At 36.8% G+C, this 18,695-nt stretch overlaps 1 pseudogene; it reads left to right on the forward strand.

The window, feature by feature from the left end:
- The first annotated feature begins 15,986 nt into the window (after positions 1-15,986).
- On the forward strand, positions 15,987-18,054 carry LOC113781201 (annotated as a pseudogene).
- The last annotated feature ends 641 nt before the right edge of the window (positions 18,055-18,695 follow it).

Here is an 18,695-nt window from a genome sequence, read left to right on the forward strand (position 1 = left end):
TCGAGGTTTCTGAATTAAGTTTTTGTCGAATAGTTTAGCTCAGAACTACTACAAGTTGTTATGTATTTCTAAAATAGTCTGGTTGGCATATCGATTCCTTCAGGCCATTTTGCTCTGAAAATAAGATTTTACCATTGTTACAAGGAAATAATATGCTCGAAAACTTGTTATAAAATACGTTTCTCCTTTTTCAGCACAAACATCCTTGAAAAGAAATTAGTTACTGCTTTTAAAATAAATATATATCCGACAAGTTATCTGGTACCAAAAACATGTGCATAAATGTCCTCATTTTTCTAAAAATCCCACCTTTCATAAATCTTCCCCCCAAATATAGGCCCTTTCTTGGTCCAAATATCGGCTTGCTTGGTTCAATGCACCAACTTAAAGTGAGCCATAAAGAGATCTGTGACCTTCCGAGGCTTAATAATTAATTTTGCTGTACTACTTTCTATGTTGTGGACAACCATCAAAATTCGGTTAACTGGTGAATTTCAATCACCACTTTTTAATATAGTCTGAAAAACATCAATTACAACTAGGAGGGAATGCCCGCACGTCGCGCGGGTGTTTGACACGTGTCATTAAAGAGGATTTTTTAGGTGTCTGTAGTGAGCAAGTAAATGAAAATAAAAATAAGATAATAGCGCATATTAAGGAAATATATTTTTTGATGAAAACTATTATGAAATGTTGAGTGTAAAGGCTAAAAAAAAATAATGCAGTCCTAGAAGCCAAAAGGGGAAAAACGGAAAATGCAAAGGACGAAGAATTGAAAGAGCCATAACTGATACTCAAACAATAACTTAGTAGCATACCCACGTTATTGGCCGTTTAATTAGGATGTAAATAGTATTTTATTGCTGGTAGAGAAGCTGTCTCAAACTGCTAACTTCAGACATAAGAAAGTAAGTGTTGATATAATTATGAGTGTTTCAGACAATTGAAATGGAATTATATTGCAATTACTGAAATTATCAGCAACGTGGCTCTATTTTAATTACATAATAGCCCTATTTTAGTAATTGCACAAAAACACACGCTTATATGAATTGGACCAAATGCACAAATGATGCCAAATAAACTCACATTCCACAAATACCCAGATGTGTCTATAAATACAAGCTTTAAATGTACAAATATAGGGGTTTTAATGTAAAAATAAAAATACCCTAAACACATGCTGCAATTAATTGTACCAAAAAAGCTTGAAAAAAACAATATATTTTTTAAATTTCCAAAATACCCCCACCCATGCGGTTTGAATTCAACTCCCACTTTGATGAAAACTCAATCTTATATGGTATAAGGATACTATGTCATAAGTTGTTTAAAAGTGCAAGAATCAAATCGTGTGGGGTATTGTATAATTGCCATGCGTATATGCCTCTATTAATATACTAAATCAAGTGTAAGTTAAATATTGTAATTGGTTGTTATCAAAGACTCTTTGTAGCAGCCCTTCAAGAAAGCAAGGGAATAGTTCACGTTGAAAATAGTTTTCAAACCAACATTAGGCAAGTGTTTATGTCACATGTAATATAACATAATCTAGTACTAGTCATCCAAAAGGTAATCAGTAATATCTTTGGATGTGCATTTTGATGATTCTTCCTTTGTAAGCAGAAAGTGTGAGATATAACAAGTTCTTCGTTTCTGTTAATTAATTAATTAATTAATTAAGATTAAGTTTAGGATCTGTCTAATGGGTGCCCGTTAAAATATATCTCAGATGTCATATTTTTGAAAATGTAAAATTAATTAGAGAAAGAAAATAAATATAAAGGAAGATAGGTAAGATTAAATAAGAAAAGTATATAAATGCAATACATGGTAATAATTGTTAGTATGCACACCCATTAAAAAATCCCTTAATTTTATATACACTATGATAATGTATATATTAGTGGCATGGATAAATGTGCATAATCTCAATTTAGTTGAATTTAAACTTTCATTTTGACACATGTAATATGCATATCCATGCTTGTTGGCGCATAGACTGTTAGATATGCAACATTAATCCCATTAACAATTACATTACATAGTACACATTGCATTAATAGATACAAATATGAAACTTATATTAGTAATTAGTATAGACAAACTCAAAGGTATTGCCAGTTGACTGGATTCCTTAACGAACATAGTCTTGTTCTATTTGGGGTTACAATAATCAAATACTCTTTATTGTTCAACTATAATGGCATTGAGTTTGAGTTCGAGTTTGCCTATATTCGGAACTGTGACTGAGGAGCATGTGGACTAGGATCAACAACTGAAAGACATCTTCTGCAAGCAACAACTTTTCTTCATTTTCTCGTCGTATTATATATATTCTGCGTCTGTAAAGGACAATTGACGGAAACTAAGCAATGGCTAACGATATGTCTCATCTTTCCGCCTATTCTCCTTTGCTTATCTATCCCTTCTATCACCCCCTCCTATTAATCCCACAACCTAACCACTCTCTCAGTTATAAATCGCCCTCATTAACCTCACATTTTTACTTATCCTGAACCCTCTCCCGAACCGTTGTATCACTTTCTAGATATTTTTGACCAAATTCAAGGATGAAATCATGATTTATGGTAAAAATCGAGTTTGGGTGTAAATTCACAAAACCCTACCATCTTTGTAATTTTTCATAAATAGCTATTCAAAAATATTTTAAAATTTTTTTTTAAAAACAATACTCTTAGAAAATCCATCCTAAAGCACTCTTTTCTATTTAAGTTCATATAAGAAAAAATTTAGTTCTACTTAAAGATTGCCCTCATTATGAGATTATTATATTGGACATATTCCAAAAAACTATTTTGAGTGCATGATATAATACAACAATGTAAGAAAGAAAAATGAAAGAAAAAGAGACAGAAACATACCAAAAATTTATCTATTAATTTTGTATGTGTATTGCTTGCAGGTTATATTTCAATTTCAGTTCATTATCACCTTTTCTTTTAGCATGGAAATGACATTTATTTTCTCTTCATAATTATTCAAATTTATAAAAGTTGAAAAAAAAGAGAAACTAAAGTTCTACTTTTATTTGATATGAACCATATATAGTTTAAAGGTGAGCTAATTATATTTCAGTTCTATTATATTAGGTCACAAATTAAATGGGTTTCCTTAATCTCCTTTATTTATTAAAAAAAGTGGTCTATTTGGGTTTTATTAGTGGATCTAAAAAAACTAATATAGATCTAAGAACTGGTACAAATATCTAATTTTTGCATTTTTGTTATGTATGTAGCAATAAAAAAGAATGATTTTCCTTACACTCAATGTCTAGATTAATTAAGTGAAAAAAATAGATTGAAAATGGATATGGGTATAATAATTTATGTGTTAGTTTTTTAAGTGTATAGTTCATAGATTATGTTTTAAGTTAAGTTAATTTTCATATTTTCTTTTAACATGGACAGGGCATTTAATTTTTCTTCCTAATTATTTTAATTTGTATAACTTAGGCTAAAAGAGGTACTAAAGTTATGCTTATGATAACAGTATATTTTATATGTTTTTAGTGTGCTTTATTCGTTAGTTTTAGTGTGTTTTATTTAGTTTTATAGCTAATTAACTAAAATTCTAGTGAAAATATGCTTTTGATGGTTTAAGTGTGAAAAATTGCATTTCTATAGATTTTAATAGTGAAAACTTCATGTTGTGTAGGTTTAATGATTCAATCATCAAATGGCATGAATTGAAAAGATAATTGGTTGATTATTGATGATTTAAAGTAGTTTAAAGAAGACATGAAGTGCAAAACATTCAAAGGTAGAAATACAAGTGAAGACAGCTTTGACACCTTATGGTATTTCGGCAATATCTTGAGCTACAATATTCAGATTGAGATGATTCTTATACCATTTTGAAGCTAAGAGATATACCTACATTTGTTATAAAGATATCAAAGTCCAGTTTGGTCGTTTTCATTGTCAAAGAGTCAAAATACAGAAGTGCAACTCTATTGTTGAAAGGTGAAACAGAGCTCTGACCAGCCATGGGTATTTTGGTCATATCTTGGTCCACAGAGCTCCAAACTGCATGATTCTCGAGGCATTGGAAAGCTAACTCAAAGGGCTACAACTTTTATGTGTTGTACAAGAGTTAGTTCGGCCACCATCATTGAGAAAATAGCAGTTGAAGTGTTGTTGAAGTGAAAACGCGACCCTCCAATACGCGAGTAGAAGTCGCGTATTCCTGAGGTCGCGTATTCTCTTCTGTTTTCTGCAACTTGCTCATCAACTTGCTCAGCTTTCACACAACTTTTCTAACTCAATTCCAGCTATCAATTTCGACTGTATCTTATCAAGGAAAGGGTGGAAAATTGGAAAGACAACTCATGAGAGTTTCAAGAGTCAAAATGACAACTAGAAACAACTCATTTGGCTCTTGAATCTTCTATAAAATAGCAGCCATTGGAAACTATTTTCACAACTTTGGAAGGTTAGAGAAACTAACTAAAAATATAGTCTTCACTAGTTTTTTTTAGTTCATTAGTTAGAGTAGTATAGTATAGGTAGTGTAATTTATCCTCCTTATATTTGTAGCTAGATTTGGATAAAGATTGAGGAGCAAAGATGAAGAGATTGATCTCAGGTGACAAGGGTGATATTTCTTCTACTACTTTCTCTTTTGTATTTAAATCATATTTAGCTATAATACAAGTTTAGATTTGTTTTTTTTCCATGATTAGCTAAAGGTTTATGCCTAGAGTATGGATGAACTTGTTATATCTTGTTAGTGAAGTTTACTTGGTTATTTGATGATATTATTTAGAGTAAGTTATTTATCACTTTTGCTTTTCTAATCATGATTAATTGGCCATTAATTATGATAATCTAAAGATGTTAAGTTTACAATGAGAATTTAAATTTAACACTAATTCAAGGAAGTGATAAACCTAGGGAGTACACTCACGAAAGTAGAGATGTACCTTTGTGGCTTTAGTAACTTGTTTCATGTAATTTTATAGAAGAAATGAACTTGTAGTTGATTTCATAACCACGAGAGTAGATATGACTTAGTTACAAGTATAGTTTATTCACTACGAGAGTAGGTTTCACATACATAAGGAAATTACGCCATAACTAACCAAGATAATAGCATTCACTTAACCGGTAATCTCATTTATAAGAGTAGTAAGGAATTTCATACCTCTAGCAGTTTTTTAGTATTATTTTTATTACTTTTACATTTATGGTAGTCTATATAATAAAGAAGTTCTAAAACTGCCGGTAATTAGAAATTTTCCTTGTGGGTTTGACCCTTAATGCCTTATACTCGTTCACGACCTGTATACTTGTAGAAAAATCGTGTGTGGGGTATTTAGGGTTAAAATTTGACTGCGGATGAACTAATTGTTGTATGTATACCCCGCGCTCGTCAGCCTATTTGATATAAATGATTTTTTGTTCAATTGTGAGCCATTCATATATTGTTTTTATTCTATTTGGTAACTGATTGAATGGCTTTCTTTAATGTCCTTTGTTTATTTTTAAAAGTATAACCCATTTGGATTTCATTGGTGAATCTTTCCTCGTTTGCTTTTCAAAATTTCCAATTTTAAATAGTCTGTTAGGTTATTGAATCAACTCATTTTAGATAAATTGTAAGAAGTAGTGAATGCTAAGTATTTAGTATCCATTTAAAATGGTTATTTAGATTTATTGTACATAAAATAATTCAAAATTATAAGAACAATGATGGAGGGTAGGAAGTTTCAAGATTTGCCAAAAGTGAAAACACCACTTAGCATGTATATACACACACATTACCTGAGGGACCCATATGATGTATGAATTTGTTATTTACTTAATTTTTTATATGTAGTAACTATTGGTACACCATTAAAATAAACAAAATTGACTAAAGTCTCTGAACTTTTAAAGCTCAACATAGTCTACTGCAAGAACTTCGGAAATTGAAGAACTTAAGCTTCAAAAACTGCCTTAAAATTTTATAAAGAGCAGATTTATGGTGAGTTGAAACTAAATGAGGAGTTGAATGGAAATCAGCTGAAGATTAGAGCTGTAAAATTGATAAGGGGGTGGTTGTTTAGATTAACGGGCAAAATGCTAAGCCAAAGAAGTGGATATCTGAGGTGGTAACCCGGGATTCATTCTGATACTTCAATTAATTATTAGGAGTAGAAAAAAGGTATGGATTAAACTTGTAATTTCTAGTGCGAGTGTTCACGAGTTGAATGGTAGGAGACACGCTAGATAGTTACCCGACTCGATATCTAAATTTAAAACAATACTTTTTTTAATCGGTGAATGCATTTCTAGGCAGCCAACTAGTTGGCCATCGGGTAGAATTTTAAAGCTTTCTTTGCTTTGTATGGGTTTTTTGCATCAACGATGAACTAAACTCCTTTTTCTAGTCAAGAAACAATGGAGGATTTGGTTCATCTAAAAATTGTAAGATCGACTTAATTCTATCTTTTCCTTTTATTTATTGATATTCGCATATTCTCTGATTACAGTACTTATGGTTGTTCAATTAATTGATTGCTTTGGATCCAGATAATTAGTTAACTTGGTAATCTATTGTCAATTGGGGCGTTAAATCTGTAATTGTTTAATTTACTTTAAATTGATGACAACTGGCATGATTAGATTTGTGTCAAGAGATTTGTTTCCTTGACCTACACCAAAGAAAGCTTTAAAATTCTACCCGATGGCCAACTAGTTGGCTGCCTAGAAATGCATTCACCGATTAAAAAAAGTATTGTTTTAAATTTAGATATCGAGTCGGGTAACTATCTAGCGTGTCTCCTATCATTCAACTCGTGAACACTCGTACTAGAAATTACAAGTTTATTCCATACCTTTTTTCTACTCCTAATAATTAATTGAAGTATCAGAATGAATCCCGGGTTACCACCTCAGATATCCACTTCTTTGGCTTAGCATTTTGCCCGTTAATCTAAACAACCACCCCCTTATCAATTTTACAGCTCTAATCTTCAGCTGATTTCCATTCAACTCCTCATTTAGTTTCAACTCACCATAAATCTGCTCTTTATTAAATTTTAAGGCAGTTTTTGAAGCTTAAGTTCTTCAATTTCCGAAGTTCTTGCAGTAGACTATGTTGAGCTTTAAAAGTTCAGAGACTTTAGTCAATTTTGTTTATTTTAATGGTGTACCAATAGTTTTTTTTTTTAAACCAAGATGCTTGGATTTTATTGCCTCAGAACAGTTGTTGAGGGGGACAGAAGCCTGACCTCAACGATACAAGACAAGTACAAGACACCTACTTACTTAACTCGACGTCGCCGAATAGACGGGTAGGATAGTTTATCCAACCGATATTCACCCCTAACTACACCTGGTAAGTCCCTGAAATGTTCATAAATACATACCGATTCAAACCAAGGCACACCCCACATTGGCTAGAACATCCGCAACCTTATTGGCCTCGCGATAGCAATGCTTGAACTGTATACTCCTCTGAGAGAACTCGCAACACTGCTCAATCTCATAACTAATCGTCCATGGGCATTGGTAATCGTTCCTCAGAATCTTTATTAGCACTAGCGAATCCGACTCAACCACCAATTGCTGTAAAAAATTCCTCTGGGCACATAAACTCAGCCCAAGCACTAACGCTTTGGCCTTGGCCTGCAAGCTAGTAGAAACATGAAAACAACCAGCGAAAGCGAAGATGAACTTCCCTGAGCCATCCCTAAGAATCCCCCCACCACCACTCAACCCCGGGTTTCCTTTGGAGCACTCATCTATGTTAAGTTTAAACATTGACAGCCGTGGAGCCTGCCAATGAACCAGATGAAACTTAACCACATCAGGGCGTTGCTCCACCAAACCCAAGAATTGGGGCCAAGATGCGACCTATTGTAATTCCCCAAATTTCATCCAGTATGCGTCTTTCAAGTTTTGAATAATAGCTCGACAAATAAATCGGACATCCTTGATAATCCCTTCAAACACTGCTGAATTCCTCGTCTTCCACAAATTCTAACACACAAATACAGGTAGGAGCCGAAAGACAAATTTTATCCTCGCGGACTTACTAGACTTGTACCACCAATTGACCAACTGTACGGTTAAATGCTCTTGTGCCAAATTAAGACCAGAGAGAGATCTGAGAGGCCCAAAAAACTTCCAAACTGCCTTTGTGACATCACCCAACATGAATACATGCTGTAGCGTTTCAACGCTAGGCTCCAAACAGCAAAAGCATTTAGACGGTAAGTGAACACAATACCGGGTTAAAATATCATCCAAAGGCAACCGTCCCCGCAACAAACGCATCATGAAGAAGGAAATTTTTAAAGGGATGTGCGGATGCCAAACCTGACTGAACATGAAGGATGAGGGTTAGCCTGTCGCACCTCTTGGAGGGCCGAAGATAATGAGAAACTCCCAGAAGATGACGCTGTCCATACCATCCTGTGCACCGAAGGAATACAGGGGATCGGCATGCCCACCACGGTCTGGACTAAATCAGGCGGAAGGACATGAGACAACAAGTGGCTATCCCATGTCCCGCACACAATAAAGTCATGGAAGGACAAATGATCCTGCACATTCGCTCGAAGATATAATGTACTTGACCCTGTCCAGTTGTCATACCAGAAGACGGACCAGAAGCCTCTTAGACGGACCACATTCTCATGCCTCAACGAGGTTAGTATGTTCAGTCCCTTTAAGAATGCTAATTCCTCTGACTTGCAGCAAGTTTTTGAAATGCTTTTAACAGTAACAACTGATCCATATCTTAGGCCTTCTCTATAAGTAGCATAGAAGTTGCCTTTACTCAATAAGTTTTTCTCAGCAAAGTACCTAGTAGGTGATTCCACCTCTTCCAGATTAAACCTGAAGTTCTGCATAAACTCTTGGGAGACATCACCAAAATGTTGACCCTCCGCGAGTGGATCCCACCCACTGGCATATTCAAGGCTGATAAGGGGAGAACCATTCTTCCTCTGAACACCCTTGGCATGATCAGTAGGCAGGCGGCTTTCTTGTACATCCGATGCGTTCTCAAGTTTTTGTTTGCGATGATAGTGTGAGAAACTTAGAATTCCGATAACTAACACAATAATACAAACCACAAGTACTCCAACAATGACAGAAGCCTGCGAGGCTTTAGACGATTTTGAGCAATGAGTGTCACTGCAGTTAAATCTTAGATCAGCTGTCTCTGGAATGTCTCTTGTCGACAGACCAGTTGAGCCACCACCATGAGTTTTAGGTCTACTTGGATTCGGGTGATCTGAAGCAGTGCAAGTCCTCAAAGATGAAAAACCAGGTCCACATAAACCTGGGTTGTTCTCGTATTGAAATCCTCCAATCAATCGCTTCAAAGCTGCATCCACCATTAAAAGCTCACAGTGACGTCCGTCACCCATAAGTTAAAAATCTGATTGTACAAAAATTTTCATAAATAGCTTTGAACCAGTAAAATATTTTTCAGCCAGCATTTGCTCCCCTTCCCTTAGAGTTCGAAGTAAACATATTTTCATGGACTACAAGAAATGTATGTCCCTAGTATAAAATTGGGTGAATAAGATTACCATTAGGAACATTTCCAGAGAGTGAGTTGTTTCGGACGTCTAGAACTTCAAGAATTGGAGCATCAGCTAACTTTGTCGGGATATAGCCAAATAAGCGATTAAAACTCAAGTAGAAGGGCAAAGCCAAAATTACATTGGAAAGGGGGAAATTAAGCCCTGCTTGTTGATTTGTCAAGACGCAGCCGCAATTCTTGACCTTGGATGGCAGAATTTTGCATCCCACATCGAAGATCAGAAACGGAAGGCTTCCCTCTTGATTCCTATAAATAGAAGAGGCCATTGAACGTTTGATGTGCACCACTCAAGAGAGTTATATGGGCTATTAGCTTCTTGAGTCATCTAGCCCATTCAGTCAAATATTTTAGGCTCTCTTGTTTTGAGTTTAGGAATATTTTCTAAACTCTTTTGTAAGTGCCTATTGGCTTAGGAACCACTTTCCTACGGTCTTTTGTATTTCTTCTTCATAGTAGAAATATTGCTCCTCCCTCGCCCGTGGACGTAGGTCAATTTGACCGAACCACGTAAATCTTCTGTGTCTTTTATTTGCTTTGTTATCCGTCTTTATATGGTCGGTTTTACCGCCTATCTATTATATGGTCGGTTATACCGCCTACTTTGTCCTAACTTGGATTTGTCTATTTCCTGGGCCGGTCCTAACAAACTGGTATCAGAGCTGGTTATTATATTTTGCAAGACAGGTTCATCTGGTGGGGTACGTTCATCTGGTGGGGTCCGTCCATCCTGTGGGGCCCACTCATCCTGTGGGGTCCGTTTATCCGTGGGACCCGCTCACCTTGTGGGTCCTTTCATCCCGTGGGGCCCGCTCACCCTGTGGGGCCCGCTCACGAGACTTGCATATTTGTTTGGCCAATTTTTTTGAGACAAATTTTAAGTTACTGATTTTGTGGCAACAATGACGATAACAAAGACGGTTGTCGAGAAATTCGACAGGAATATCAACTTCGGAATGTGGCAGCTCAAGATGGAGGCCATTCTTGTTCAAGACGGAGTTGATCTAGCGATTCACGGAATCGAGAACAAACCAGAAGATGTAAAGGATGCGGATTTCACCGATATGGATAAGAAGGCCAGATCCAGCATAATCTTAAATCTCTCCGATGAGGTATTGCGTGAGGTAGCAACGGAGACTTCGGCCAAGGCTATGTGGGATAAATTGAAAGCCTTGTATATGAAGAAGACAGTCGAGAATCGGCTATATTTGAAGCAGAGTTTGTACATGCTTCGGATGTCTGAAGGTACATCTATACTCTCCCATCTTTATAAATTTGATTCCATTATTATGAATTTGGGGAATATAGATTCGAAAATTGATGATGAAGATCAAGCCCTATTACTTTTGTGTTCCCTTCCCCAGTCTTTTAAGCATTTTCGCGATACTATGATTTATGGAAAGGAAACAATTTCGTATCGGGAAATTAAATCTGCATTAAAATCTAAAGAGCAGATAGATAGGGACATTACTGGGGAAACTAGTGGGAGTCAAGCCGATGGCTTGTTTGTTCGGGGTAGATCTGAAAAGAGAAACACAGAAAATAGAAGTAGATCCAAGTCCAGACATAAAAATATGGTGTGCAATTATTGTAAAAAGAAGGGCCATGTTATCTCTGATTGCTTTAAATTGAAAAATAAAGAAAAGCAAAAGGGGAATTTTGTTGAGAAAAATACTGAATCCGCTGAAGCTAGTATAGCAGCTGATGAAATGATGGAACCATTTTCTGTGCAACGGAAAATATTTTTAGATCTAACAATGAGTGGATTTTAGATTCGGGTTGTTCATATCATATGTGTCCCAATAGGGACTGGTTTTCAACATATGAATCAACTGAAGGTGGAGTTGTCTTAATGGGCAACAACGCTGTTTGTAAAGTTGTTGGCAAAGGCACAATCCGGATTAAAATGTACGATGGTATTGTGAGGACGCTCACAGATGTTAGACATGTTCCAGATTTGAAGAAAAATCTCATCTCTTTGGGCACTCTTGAGTCTATTGGGTGCAGGTATTCAGGTGGAGATGGAGTTCTCAAAATCACTCGAGGAGCTCTTGTTGTTATGAAGGCACACAGATCTGGTACTCTATATATTTTGCAGGGATCTACTATTACAGGTGCTGCTGCTGTTTCTACATCAACTTTGTCTGATTCTGATTTTACCAAATTATGGCACATGAGATTGGGGCACATGAGCGAGAAGGGCTTATCTATTTTATGCAAACGAGGTCTTCTTGGTAGTCAAAGTATTGGAAAGATGGGACTCTGTGAACATTGCATTTTTGGAAAGCAAAAGAGAGTTAGCTTCCAGTTGCCGGCAGTTCACAGGACAAAAGGAATTTAGACTACATTCATTCAGACCTCTGGGGGCCTTCTCGTGCTTCTTCTAAAGGAGGTGCCAGGTACATGTTGACTTTCATTGATGATTATTTAAGGAAAGTTTGGGTATATTTTCTTAAGCATAAAAATGATGTTTTCCTAACTTTCAAGCAATAGAAAGTTTTGATTGAGAAGCAAACAGGAAAACACATTAAGCGGCTCAGGGCAGATAATGGCATGGAATTTTGTGAAGGTGAATTTAATGAATTCTGCAAGAATGAAGGAATTGTTCGGTATCACACCGTCAGGATGACGCCTCAACAAAATGGTGTGGCTGAACGTATGAACATAACGCTTTTGGAGAGAGCAAGATGTATGATCTCCAATGCAGGGTTGACAAACGACTTTTGGGCAGAGGCGATCAATATGGCCTGTTATATTGTTAACCGTTCTCCTTCTACATCTCTTGATTTCAAAACTCCTGAGGAAATTTGGTCAGGTACTCCTGCTGATTACTTTAATTTAAAATTTTTTGGATGTCCAGCATACATGCACGTGAATGATGGAAAATTGGAGCCTAGGGCTAAAAAGTGCATTTTTCTTGGGTATGCTTCTGGGGTGAAAGGATACAGATTATAGTGTTCTGATCCCAAATCTCCAAAATTTGTGATCAGTAGAGATGTTACTTTTGATGAATTGTCTATGTTATCTTCCAAGAAGGAGTCTTCTAGTCCTTGTACTACTAATAGTACACAGAAGCAGGTGGAGCTTGATATTGGCAGTTCTGGTCCTTCTCAGTCCAAATCTTCTATTCAACAAGTGCCAGTAGATACACCTGAATCTACTGTTGAAGATAGTTCAGAAGAAGAGGAGTATTCCATAGCCAGAGATAGACAAAGGAGAGACATTCGACCACCACAAAGATATGCAAATTTAGTTGAATATGCTTTATCTGTTGCAGAAGAAACTGATGCAGTTGGTGAGCCTTCCACCTATTCAGAAGCAGTTTCTTGTGATGATTCTGCAAAGTGGTTGATTGCGATGAATGAAGAAATTGAATCTCTTCATCGTAATGAAACTTGGGTTCTTGTAAAGCCGCCGTCAAATAAGAAAATAGTTGGTTGTAAGTGGGTTTTCAAGAAAAAGCAAGGTATTCCAGGGGTTGAAGATGCAAGGTATAAAACACGATTAGTTGCAAAGGGCTATAGTCAGGTACAAGGTGTTGATTTTAATGATGTGTTTTCACCTGTTGTTAAACATAGCTCTATTCGTGTTTTACTTGCTTTAGTTGCCATGTATGATTTGGAGTTAGAGCAGCTTGATGTTAAGACAGCTTTCTTACATGGCGAACTTGAAGAACAAATTTATATGAAACAACCCCAGGGTTTTGAAATTGAAGGTAAGGAAGACCATGTTTGCTTATTGAAGAAATCCTTATATGGATTGAAGCAGTCTCCAAGACAATGGTATAAAAGGTTTGATTCCTTTATGTTGGGTCATGGTTATTTGAGGAGTATGTATGATAGTTGTGTTTACTTCCGGAAGTTAAATGATGGTTCTTTCATTTATTTGCTGCTTTATGTTGATGACATGCTCATTGCTGCCAAGAATTTGTCAGAAATTCACACTTTGAAACTGCAGTTAAATAGTGAATTTGAAATGAAAGATTTGGGAGCAGCTAAGAAAATTCTTGGCATGGATATCAAGCGAGATCGAGGAGTAGGGAAGTTGTTCTTGACCCAGAAAAATTACCTTGAGAAAGTTTTGGAGCGTTTTGGCATGAAAGATGCTAAACCAGTATCTACTCCTCTTGCTAGCCATTTTCGGCTATCTGCTGCTCAATCACCAAAATCAGATGAAGAGGAAGATTATATGGCACGGGTTCCTTATTCCAGTGCAGTCGGCAGTGTTATGTATGCAATGGTTTGTACTCGTCCAGATATTGCACAAGCAGTCAGTGTTGTTAGCAGATATATGTCTTGCCCTGGTAAAGCACATTGGCAAGCTGTGAAGTGGATTCTCAGATACTTGCGAGGTACTTCAAATGCATGTTTGGAGTTTGGAAGAAATAATAACACTTTGGTTGGTTTTGTAGACTCAGACTACGCTGGGGATCTTGACAGGAGAAGATCACTTTCAGGCTATGTATTTTGCATTGGCGGTTGTGCTGTTAGTTGGAAAGCTACTCTACAACCTGTCGTAGCTTTGTCTACTACTGAAGCAGAATATATGGCTGTGACCGAGGCAATCAAAGAAACCTTGTGGTTGAAGAGTTTATTTAGCGAGCTAAGTCTATATCAAGGTGTTACTGATATTCACTGTGATAGTCAAAGTGCCATACACTTGACTAAAGATCAGATGTATCATGAGAGGACGAAACATATTGATGTGAAATATCATTTCATTCGGGATATCATTGCTGAAGGAAAGGTCCTTATTCAGAAAATCAATACCAAGGACAATCCAGCTGACATGTTTACGAAACCTCTTCCAGTTTACAAATTCAAGCAGTGCTTGGATTTGATTGGTGTTCATTGTTGGTGATTTACGCCCATTGGGACTTATGTGGAGAAGGTGGAGTAATTTTACTATTGTCGATGGTGGAACTAAAATTATGCCAAGGTGGAGATTTGTTGATTTGTCAAGACGCAGCCGCAATTCTTGACCTTGGATGGCAGAATTTTGTGTCCCACATCGAAGATCAGAAACGGAAGGCTTCCCTCTTGATTCCTATAAATAGAAGAGACCATTGAACGTTTGATGTGCACCACTCAAGAGAGTTATATGGGCTATTAGTTTCTTGAGTCATCTAGCCCATTCAGTCAAATATTTTAGGCTCTCTTGTTTTGAGTTTAGGAATATTTTCTAAACTCTTTTGTAAGTGCCTATTGGCTTAGGAACCACTTTCCTACGGTCTTTTGTATTTCTTCTTCATAGTAGAAGTATTGCTCCTTCCTCGCCCGTGGACGTAGGTCAATTTGACCGAACCACGTAAATCTTCTGTGTCTTTTATTTGCTTTGTTATCCGTCTTTATATGATCGATTTTACCGCCTAATTATTATATGGCTGGTATCTACCGCCTATCTATTATATGGTCGGTTATACCGCCTACTTTGTCCTAACTTGGATTTGTCTATTTCCTGGGCCGGTTCTAACACTGCTGCTATCGTAATCAATGACCTCAGATTCAATAACGGACCTGGAACGTTGCACAATTGAGCGTCCATGGAGTTGATCCAATCTTCTTTCTCCTTCTCCAAATCAGCCATGAAGTACACGGTATCCCTGCCAGTGGAGGGCTTATTGAGGACATCCTTGGTGCTTTTGACGGTGAGGCAATCGGCAGTGGAGATGATGCCACGCGGAATGGCGGAGCTGGTGGAGGAATTTGCTGGAGAACGTCATTGAAGTGTGGACCTCATCTGAGTGGAGATGATACACAAGCTTCCAGGGACTTTGTCTCTTTTTGGCTTTGTTCAAAGGAATCACCGATGAAAGACTTTGGCTTAGGTTTTCTTTTTCTTTTTCCCCAGATCGTGAGTGGTTAACTCAAAAGTGATGGTATTTGAATTAGACCGGCCGGTTAATTTTGATTCAAAGTTTTAAAGGGTAGAGAAAATTTGTTTTAAACCAAACCAATTTGAATTATTAAAAAATTAAAGTGCAAATAATAATAGGACACTTGGCATAATATTAAAGGTGACATTGGATTGGCATAGAAAATATGTCACCGAGGATCCCAAGTGCCTTATTCCACACGGGGCAGTACTGCAAAAATCATATGGTCTGCTAGGATAGAAGATTATTTGAAAAAAAAAATTATTTAGAATAATAATATATAAAATAAAAATGTGATAGAAAGTTGTCTTTATAATCCAAGCTAAATAATACTTGAAATTTTTATTCACAAATAATGGTATCCAAAAGTCCAACGTGGGAGAGCTACTGCAAAATCATAGATGCCTAATACTAACAACAAAATTTCTCCTACAAGAGATCGCATAATTGCGCTCTTTACAAACCATCAACGGGAATTGCAGACATTCAATACCTCACATATACCAAAAGCTCAAAGCAACTCTTAAGAACTTTCATACGGTCTCAAGTCATGAATTACACTTCCGGTCTTTGTGTTGATTCAAGCTTGTGATTTACCTCAATGTCATGGATCCCATATTTCTCAGGATTCATGGCTTTGGTTTTGTTGGTGATATTTATGATGGACAAATGGTTAACTATTTGTCTAAAGAATAACAAACCCCGTCGATTCCCTCTCCCTCCTGGCCCAAAACCCTAGCCTTTCTTTGGTTGCATTTTCCAAATGCTGAGAAACAGACCAACAAATCGATGGATATGCAAAGTCATGGATGATTTGAATACCGAAATTGCATGTATCCGCATTTTCGGTGTTCATATCATTCCTGTCACTTCTCCTGAGCTCGCTCGCGAGTTCTGCAAGAGACAAGACTCGATTTTCTCCAACAGACCTGTTTTCATGTCTGCGGAACTTTGTAGTGAAGGATTCTTGACGACAATCCTTTCACCTTTGGGCGATCAATACAAGAAAATGAAGAGAATGGTCGTTTCCAGTGTGCTCTCACCTGCTAAACACCAATGGCTTCATAGCAAGCGAGCAGAGGAAGCGGATCATTTGGTTAATTATGTTTACAACCAGTGCAAGGACAATGCCACCGGTGGGCTAGTGGACATAAGATTGGTTACGCAACACTACTGCGGAAATGTGACTAGAAAGATGATTTTCAACAAGAGATTCTTCGGGAAAGGAATGGAAGACGGAGGACCAGGTGCTGAGGAAGTTGAACATATCAATGGACTCTTCAAAATCCTTGCTCATTTGTATGCATTCAGCGTATCCGATTACATGCCCTGGATGAAGATTTTTTATTTTGATGGCTACGGAAAGATTCTTACTGAGGCCATTGCATGCGTACGAAAGCACCAAGATCCTGAAATTGAAAAAAGGATTAAAATGTGGGAGAGTGGCGTGAAAAAGGAGGAAGAAGACCTTCTTGATGTCCTAATCAGGCTCAAAGATAGCAACGGCAGACCCCTCTTAACAACTGAGGAGATTAGAGCACAAATTACTGTAAGGAATCCTCTATCCTGCTGCATGGTTACATAAAAAATTTCTTAAACAAATGGAGTAAATCAAACTTTAGCACCTTATCAGCTAGTGCCTTTTCACTTAAGTACAAAATCAATCGTAGGGACCATACTCCAAAATTTAAAATCTTGCATGCAGACTCAAAGCTGTAGAAACATTCAGGTAAATCATGTCCACATCAAATGACGTACAAAAGGTGACTTAAGACGACATCATCAGCCACGCTCTGACAATATTAAAAAATAATTTGCCCAAATTTGTTGATTAGCAGAACTCAGAAAAGGATGGAATCTCAATAAGCCTTAATCACCACCAAAATGAAACTTGAAATATGGTGTTGTTGTACGGTCAGTTGGTTACTGAATTTGGTTAAAAAGGATTAGTATTAGTTTTCACTTTTAACTTTACTATGATGCATGCTTGACAGGAACTAATGTTTGCGATAGTCGATAATCCATCAAATGCTGTGGAATGGGCATTAGCAGAGATGCTAAATCAACCTGAAATGCTTCAAAAAGCCACAGAAGAGCTAGACGCCGTGGTTGGGAAGGATAGGCTTGTTCAAGAATCTGACCTTCCGAGGCTGAAATATGTGAAGGCCTGCGTAAAAGAGTCCTTGCGGCTCCATCCATTAGCACCCTTTAATGTTCCTCATGTATCCACTCAGGACAACGTCGTTGGTGGCTACTTCATCCCGAAAAGTAGCCATGTTATCCTCAGCCGTCCAGGACTTAGCCGTAATCCTCGAATCTGGGAGGATCCGCTGAAGTTCAAGCCTGAGCGCCACATGAAGGACATGGATGATGCTAGAATGGATCTCAACGATCCAGAATTAAATATGTTTTCCTTCAGCACCGGAAGGCGTGGATGTCCGGGAGTCCTATTGGGTTCCACACTCACTGTAATGTCTCTTGCCAGACTTCTTCAATGCTTTAGCTGGAAGATTCCATCAGGCCTTTACCAAATTGATTTAGCAGAGTGCGAGGATGCTGGCTTCCTTACCAAACCTTTCGTTGCAGTTGCTCAACCACGATTCCCACAATTCAACTAGGATGGTACCTTTTCAATGATTTACCTTTTTATGTTTCACTTTTTTTATTTTTCAAAATAATAGTCACATATAAAAATAATAAAATGCTTTCCATTTTTGCTATTTAATTAAGCAACTTTTATAGTTCCTAATGCACATCTACCAAGTCAATAATATGAATTTAAATATTATATAGTTAATAATCATTACAGAATTCTAAAGTTCAACTTCAGAATAAAAATAAGTGACAAATTAACAATTGTCATGAAATTCTAAATCACAAGTTTTAGATTAAGAATAATCATTTAAATAATGATTAATTGAGATATAAATTATTATACAAAGAAATTCTAAAGCTAAAAAAAAAAGTGTTTTTACTTGCCCTCAACTTGCAAGTTTTAAATTCTTTGCATATTTAAAGGACTAAATTTGTGAAAAATCCATAGCATGCATGACTAAATGGTGTTGATTCTGAGTTATGATGTCAACGTGACGTAGGATTATAAAGGGAAAGGACGTGCTTTTAGAAGAAGAAAATGACTCAATGGAATCTCACCATTGAGTCTCACTACCTCAAGGGATTTTGAATTAAGTTGAACTAATTGTGATTAACACTCGCTCCTTAAAATCAGTTAATTTTCTTAGCAAGATCAATTGAAGAT

The sequence above is a fragment of the Coffea eugenioides genome, chromosome 8 (assembly GCF_003713205.1).
Source record: "Coffea eugenioides isolate CCC68of chromosome 8, Ceug_1.0, whole genome shotgun sequence".
NCBI lineage: Eukaryota > Viridiplantae > Streptophyta > Magnoliopsida > Gentianales > Rubiaceae > Coffea > Coffea eugenioides.